The 8259-nt window shown below is 49.0% G+C and overlaps 1 pseudogene; it reads left to right on the top strand.

Annotated features, from left to right (window-relative positions):
* Positions 1 to 4509: 4509 nt before the first annotated feature.
* Positions 4510 to 4937, top strand: LOC121149427 (annotated as a pseudogene).
* Positions 4938 to 8259: the final 3322 nt, after the last annotated feature.

Below are 8259 nucleotides of genomic sequence, written 5' to 3'. Positions count from 1 at the left end.
GGCGTGCAAGCTTGTATGTCTGCCAGGAGCAATGGGTCCACACTCCCTGACTCAGGGTTTGCAGTAATGCAGTGAGAACACACCTACTGTGAATTACAAGAATTAAAAGCACTGAGAATGTAACAAGGAATCTCTACCATGGATCAATGTTTGGGTGGATTCCAATTTTTCAAATGCTTTGTTTATTTCTGGAAGGTTGAGAGACAAAGACAGAGAGTTATCCAGTTTCATGGTTCATCCCCCTGTAAATGTCCACAGCATTTGGTGCTGGACTAGGTCAAAGCCAGGAACCTGGAACTGAAGCTAAGTCATCTACATGGCTGACAGGGACTCTTATACCTGAGCCAGTCCCTGCTGCCCCCGGGACGTGCAGTAGCAGGAGGCTGGATCGGAAAAGAGGAAGGAGGACTCAAACCAGGCACTCTGATGTGGGATGTAGATGTCTAGCGCAGCATCCTGACCATTGTGCCAAACACCCAGCCCTGACTGCTGGTGCAGTAACTAATCATCTACCTGCTAGTGCCAGGATCCCATGTGGGTGCCAGCTCATGTCTCAGCTGCCCCACTTCCCATCCAGCTCCCTTCTTACAGCCTGGGAAGACAGTCAAGGACAACCCAAAGCTTTGGGATACTGTACCCGCATGAGAGAACTGGAAGAAGCTCCTGGCTCCTAACTTTTTATTTTATTTGAAAATCAGAATCACAGAAATTGATTGTAAAATTGATTCAGAAAGGATGTTTAGTTGAAATATTGGTACATTCTGCTAAAGTACATGCTTAAGCCTCCTTCAATTTACATGTCTCCTGAGTTTTTGAAAGCTGGGAGCCTTTTCCAGGTCTTCCATGTGGGTGTGGGTGCACAGCCATCCTCTGGTACTTCCCCAGACACATTAGCAGAGAGCTGGATCAGGAGTGGGAGCAGCCAGGGCTTGAACCAGTGCTCCTATGGGATGCTGGCATGGCAGGCATTGGCTTCATGTGCCACATAGCCAGCCCCCAGGTTGGATTTCTTCAGGTTCCTGCTCCTTCAGATATCGGCAAGATGTGGTTCCCCATCTTCTTCCTTCTCTTTCACTCCTCGTCTTTTCAACAAAATCCTTCCTGACCATGGGAGCCACAAGCAAGCCCCAGCAGGCTCCATACCCCTGTTGGACTACTGTGGACCCTAACAATCCATATTTTTATTCACAACACATACAAGCAGTAATTGCTACATTTTGCAAGTGAAAGGCTTCCCTTTCAATCTCCCTCTGGTTTCTAAATTCAGGTGTGGAAGAGAAGGAAGCTGTTTGGGATCCTCCCCAGACTCTCATGGCCATGACAGCAGAGCTGGACCTGTGCGTGGTCTCTTTCTGGTCACCCACCCATCCCTGTCCTCCATACAGAGTTCTGGGACTCCTGTTACCCTACATGCGGCAGCACTGTCCACGAGCTGGGCCACAATTCCGAATGTTGACTGGGATGCCCCAACTGTCAGCACAGATGGCCACAAGCCCCCACGGATGCTGAACCACCGCCTTGCAGCTCTCTGCATGACCTTAGAATCTGTGTCGTTCCTAGTGATTGCAGCACACATGCATGCTATACTTCTGCCAGCTGTGCCCATTGGTCCTGTACTCACCTCCTGTACTCCAGACAGGTTTTAGAAAAATGTTTGTTTATTTGAGAGAGAGAGAGAGAGAGATCACACATGCAAATAATCAAAGCCAGGAGCCAGGAACTCCATCCCAGTCTCCCTCTTGGGTGGCAAGGATCCAAGCACGCTTCAACCATCTTTGCTGCCTTCCCAGGCAAATTAGCAGGGAGCTGGATTTGAAACTGACATGGGATGTTGGGGTTGCAAGCCATAGCTTACCCCTCTACACCACCAGGCTGGCTCCTGCTCTGGCCACTGACAACTCTATCATCTCAGCCTTGTAAGACGTGGCCACATGAGGACCCTGCTAGTGTTATGGACTCTCAACTCTTTGTTTCCCCCTAAAGGCTGAAGTTGCACTTCAGTCTTGCCTCCTGTCTCCTCTACTTCCTGGTCTGCCTGCATCCCTCCCACCCCCACCCCCACCTCACTCTGGAACTCACAACCACATTCCCACTGGAGGGCTGCAGTTCCTGTTCTCCAACTTTCTAATCTGACCACTGAGTCATTTCCCCAGGAGGGGATTCCCTGCCGACCACTTCCGCTCCAGCACTGCTCCCAGCCTGCTCCCTCTTCTGCTCTGGGCCTTGCCCACCTGACTGGCCTGGGGAAACTGAGGCACTCAAACCTCCAGGACTCCCACAGTGCCTCAGCTGCCCTCCAGGACTGGAGTCTTCTTGCTCTGGTCCCTGCCTTGCACATATATCCTCTCTTCCAGGCCGGCCTGGCAACTTTTTCTCTACATTCAAATTGTCCCATCACTGGGGCCAGCACTGTGATACGGCAAGTTAGGCCATGCCTGCAATGCTAGCATCCCATACCAGGGCCCCAGTCCAAGTCCTGGCTGTTCTGCTTCTGATCCAGCTCCTGCTAATGCACCTGGGAAGGCAGCAAGAGTTGACCTTGGACCCCTACATCCAAGTGGGAGACCCGGAGGGAGTTCCAGGCTGCTGACTACGGTCTGGCTCCAACCCGGCTATTGTGGGCATTTGGGGAGGGGATGAACCAGTGATGAAAGATCTCTATCCCTCTCTCTCTCTTTTTCACTCTCTTTAATTAAACATTTTAATTTAAAAATCGAAATTAGAAAGACATATGGACTATACCTTGTTTTATTGAAAGTTTGGAAATACATATGATTATATTCACATTTTCTAAGCCGAAGAGATGATTCTTTATTTTTTTTAAAGATTTATTTGTTTTGTTTTGTTTTTTTACAAAGTCAGATATACAGAAAGGAGGAGAGACAGAGAGGAAGATCTTCTGTCCCATGATTCACTCTCCAAGTGAGCGCAATGGCCGGTGCTGTGCCAATCCAGAGCCAGGAGCCAGGAACTTCCTCCAGGTCTCCCACGTGGGTGCCGGATCCCAAAGCTTTGTGCCACCCTTGACTGCTTTCCCAGGCCACAAGCAGGGAGCTGGATGGGAAGTGGAGCTGCCGGGATTAGAACCGGTGCCCATATGGGATCCCAGGGCGTTCAAGATGTGGACTTTAGCAGCTAGGCCACTGTGCTGGGCCCCAAAGAGATGATTCTAGCTTCTGTTAATGATTCATCATCATGAACTTGACTGTCCAAGCTCAATCCTTTAAAATAAATTTTGATCTTGAAAATAAACTGTCTCCACAATGGATCCAGCACATCACCTTTGAATCTGCTCTTTTAATATGGCTGATATTTTAAATGATTTTTTTAAAAGATGTATTTATTTTTATTTGAAAAGAGAGGAAGAGATAGATAAAAGGTCTTCCATTCAATGGTTCACACCCAAATGGCAACAACCACCAGAACTGAGCTAATCTGAAACCAAGAGCCAGGAGTCTTTTGTAGGTCTCCCACATAGGTACAGGGTCCCAAGGACTTGGGTCATCTTCCCACTGTTTTCCTAGACCATAAACAGAGAGCTGAATGGGAAACAAAGCAGCCATAACATAATCCGGCACCTATATGGGAAGTGCAGGGCAGAGGATTAGCCTGTACTAGCCCCAAAGGTAATTTTTTAAAGAGGATATAGTCAGAGGCTGGCACTGTGGCATAGCATAGCTTGCCTTCTCCTGCAGTGCCAGCATCCCAAATGGATGCCGGTTCAAGTCCTGGCAGCACCTCGTCCTATCTGGCTCTTTGATGATGACCTAGGAAGGTAACAGAAGGTGGTTCAACTCTTTGGGTCCTTGCACCCATGTGAGAAACTCAGAAGAAGCTCTAAGCTTTGGACTAGCCCAGCTCCAATTGTTGAGTCCATTTGGGGAGAAAACCAGAGGATGAAAGATGTCCCTCTCTCGCCTCTCTATAACTCTGCCTTTCAAGTAAAAATAAAATAAATCTTTCATAAAAAGAAATAATCATAACTCTCTACCATATGCTAAAACACACATCAAATTTGTGTTACTTCATTCATTCCTCAGGAAGCCAGGAAGATGTCACCAGCACACAGAACAACCCAAAGGCTGTTTTGGCAAGCGACTAAAGCTGCTACGTCCCGCATTACCGTGCCTAGATTCAAGTCGTGGGCTCGCTCTCTATTCCAGTTTCCTGCTAATGCACACCCCGAGGGCAGCCAGTGATGGCGCAAGTACTTTGATCCCTGCTACCCATGTGACCAGACCGAGACTGAGTTTTGGACTGTTTCAGCCTGACCTGGACTTGAGAGGAAATGAATCCAGCAGAAGGGAAGTCTCTCTCCCACTGTCTCACTCCCCACCCCACCTCTCTCTACCTTTCATTTTTAAGTTTTATTTGTGGGTGGGGGGGGTCCCTTCCCAGCAGCTGTTTGTAAGGGATCCTGGGGCTGGAGGCCTGAGGCCACGGTGTCAGGGTGTTCCCAGAGCAGCCCCGGAGTGAGGCTCTCCCTGACACACACCCCTGCTTTTGCAGATGACCATCCAAAACCTGTACCTCTTTGACCAGAATGGAGTGTATCTGCACTACAGCGAGTGACACTGTGAGAAGCAAGCAGGGATCCTCAAGGAGGAGGAGTACAAGCTGAGTTACAGGATGCTCTTCTTCATCCGTTTGTCAACAAGATGTCCCCACTAGACATGAAGGATGGCTTTCTGGCCTTCCAATCTAGCGTTACAAATTCCACCACCATGAGATGCCCACTGGGATCAAGGTGGTCGTGAATACCGACTTGGGTGTGGGGCCATTCGAGATATGTTACATCACATCCACAGTGCACTGCACATGGAGCTGGTGCTGAAGAACCCACTGTGCCCTCTTGGTCAGACAGTACAAAGTGAGCTGTTCCACTCTGGCTGGACTCCTGTGTCTGCTCTCTGCCCTTCTTAGCCCAGGCTGGCTGAAGCATCCTACTTTTGTCCCAGCAGCAGGACAACCTTGATCCGCCTGGGTTCTCTTCTCCCTCTGCCTCCCAGGCCTGCAGCTCTAAAGGCATACCCTGGTGTTTCCCCATCCCCCAGAAGGAGGCCCACAGATACCCTCACACCCCTAAACCATGCCTTTTCTCCAGTTCATCCTTAACTGCTGCTGTGAGATGCACAAAATAAAGTATTTGTCACCCTGAAAAAAAAAAAGATTTATTTATTTATTTGAATATCAGAGTTATAGAGAGAGACAGGGAGAGAGAATCTTTTTTGTTTTTTTAAAGATTTCTTTATTTTTACTGGAAAATCAGATTCACAAAAAGGAGAGATAGAAAGATCCTCACCCACTGGTTCACTCCCCAAGTGGCCACAATGGCCAGAACTGATGCAGGGTCCCAAGGCTTTGGGTCATCCTCTACTGCTTTCCCAAGCCACTAGCAGGGAGCTGGAAGGGAAGTGGAGCAGTCGGGGTACAAACCTGCACCCATATGGGATCCCAGCGCATGCAAGGCAAGGAATTTAGCCACTAGGCTATTGCACTGGGCCTGAGAGAGAGAGATGTTATATCTGCTGGTTTGTTCCCCAAATAATCATCAATATCCAGGGCTGGACCAGGTCAAAGCCAGAGTTTCCCACATGGTTGAGGAGTCTAAGGACTTGGGCCATTTTCTGCTGCTTTCCCAGACACATTAGTAGGGAGCTGGTTTAGAAGTGGAATAATTGGGACTCAAACTAGCACCCCATATGGGATGCTGGTGCTGCAGACAGAGGCTTAACCTACCCTGCCTCAATGTCGGCTCCCTCTCTACCTTTCAAATAAATATAATAAATGAATGAAAAGAATAAGAATTTGAAATTTAAAAAAACCACACGCACACATACGTACGTAGATGTGTAGAGGTAGATAAGAAATAATAAAATGAATTTCTAAACAACTTCAAAAGAGGCAGCTCCACCAAGCAGTAATCAATTGCATCCTACCAAGCACAGTTAACTTGCATTTTTATGGATAAGAATAATTGGGGCTAACACATCTGATGGGTCCACTTACTGGATTCCCCACGCCCAAAGCCTTAAACTAAAAAATCCCGTTGTGTTTCCCATGCTTTTCCTGAAACTTCTCCCCTCTTATGGAAACTAGGTCCCTGTGGTGCCTCAGATATTGATCCTGGACCGTGAGGTCCTGGCTGTCCACAGTCTCCCAGCTCCCCTCCCTCCTCCTCTCGCAGCTGAAACAGCCAGCCCACAAGGTCCCAGGTCACAGGACCATTGACCTCCCCAGCAGATAACATCTTAGTGCTACTCTGGTCCGGAGGGTATTTCCAGGAAAGCCAGGCCCTGAGCCAGAAGTTGCTCCCACCTGCCTGGCTGCAGTCTTTGTCATCATCCAGTTTCCCAAAATAACATGACATCGCTGACCCATCCCAGGAGGGATGGGACCTGGGACCTGGGAGGATCTGGGTGGACCTGGGTGGGCCTGGGTGAAATGTGCATCTCTCACTCCCAACTTCAATCCTTCACGTCCTGTCCCCCTTGTCCCCAAGGCTCCTGGAAGTTGGCAGCAGCTCTGCACCTTGCAGCAAACCCGTACTTTGTCCCAGCTGTCGGCCTGTGTGTGAGCAGACTTGGGTTCTGGGTGTCTGATGGCACTGTGTTTTAACAAGGGGTCTGGTTGCATGTTTTCACTCTGTGTCCACACAGCAGGAATGAGGTCAGAACAGGCAACAGGGAGTCAAAGTAATCCCAGGCTGTCACAAAAGGAAAATCTAAGGGGCAGAATCCCAGAAACAGGGCAACATCAGAACTCAGGCACACCAGTACCCTTTGGGGAGCAAGAAATGGGGCTGGTATGTGCACAGTGAGTTAAGTAGCCACCTGCCAGGCCGGATCCCAGATCATAGCTCTGATTTCAGTCCTGGCTGCTCCACTTCCGATCAGCTCTCAGGGAAAGACGTGGAGGATGGCTCAACTCCTTGTACCCCTGCATCCACGTGCAGAAATTTGGAAGAAGCTCATTGCAGCCGTCTGGGGAATGAACCAGTAGATAAAGGATCTGTCTCCTCTTCTCGGTCTATAAATCTGCCCTTAAAATAAAAATAAATAACAAACTTTTTTTAGATATACAGAGAGGAGGAGAGACAGAGAGGAAGATCTTCCATCTGATGATTCACTCCCCAAGTGAGCGCAACGGCCGGCACTTCGCCGATCCGAAGCCAGGATCCAGGAGCTTCTTCCAGGTATCCCACAAGGGTGCAGGTTCCCAAAGCTTTGGGCCATCCTCGTCTGCTTTCCCAGGCCACAGGCAGGGAGCTAGATGGGAAGTGGAGCTGCCAGGATTAGAACCCGCACTCATATGGGATCCTGGCGCATTCAAGGCGAGGATTTTAGCCACTAAACCATTGCGCCAGGCCCTAAATAACAAACTTTGAAAAAATTTTTCAAATACAGCTAAAAAAAAAACAAGAATAACTGAAGTACCTTATTATAAGTAAATTATTATGAAATGACAGCAGGATCATAAGATTCAGCCATTAGAGATGATTATTAGTATATGTGCTGCCGAAGCGAGCACAATTACAGATGATTATAATAATTCATGAAGGACTTCGGGAATACAGCAGGTGCTCTGTTCACACTTAGCTTGGGGTGTATTAAGACAAGGTCAGACTCCATGGAGACATTCTTCCTCTGGGGAACTGAAGGGGCTGGTGTCCCGGGAAGTGAGAAATCAGGAAGCAACCGTTATGGGGAAGAAGGTAGAAGATGTCACAAATCAGCCTGAGGTCCTCTTGTGGCAGAGGGGTGGGGTGGGTAGGATTTGTAGCTCAGAACTGGGTTAGCCTGAAGGTTCTAAACCTGGGTGAGAAAGGCCAAGGAGGGAATTGTCAGGGGCAAAAGTCATCCAGGAGGTACTGAGCATGCCAGGGGCGGAGTGTGGGTTGGGAGGGGGACCGTTTAGGGGGCATGAAAGGCTTGGCCCCAGTAACCAAGCCCAGGGGACCAGGGAGGGCTCTGGCTTGAATGACAGGTGCCAAGACAGCGCAACCCTGCCTCTCAGGCAGGGACAAAGATGGTTTGATCTTAACCCATAGCATCATTTGTTCTGGCCCTATCAAAGCAACCACAGGTAGGATTGAAACTCAGTACACTTCCCAGCCGTCTTTCTTTCTAGGTCGATCATTCTGGACAGCCAACAAATGATGCTATCAAGAGCCTAATGGCCTTGGCCTGATTCTATGGTTGTCAGTCCCACCTGAGTGGGAGCATGGAGAGACATCAGAGAGTGACACCTCGTGGTGAC

The sequence above is a fragment of the Ochotona curzoniae genome, unplaced genomic scaffold, assembly GCF_017591425.1.
Source record: "Ochotona curzoniae isolate NIBS_2020 unplaced genomic scaffold, NIBS_Ocur_1.0 scaffold_4701, whole genome shotgun sequence".
NCBI lineage: Eukaryota > Metazoa > Chordata > Mammalia > Lagomorpha > Ochotonidae > Ochotona > Ochotona curzoniae.
Note: the sequence above shows the minus strand (reverse complement) of the source record. Positions and strands in the feature narration are given on the sequence as shown.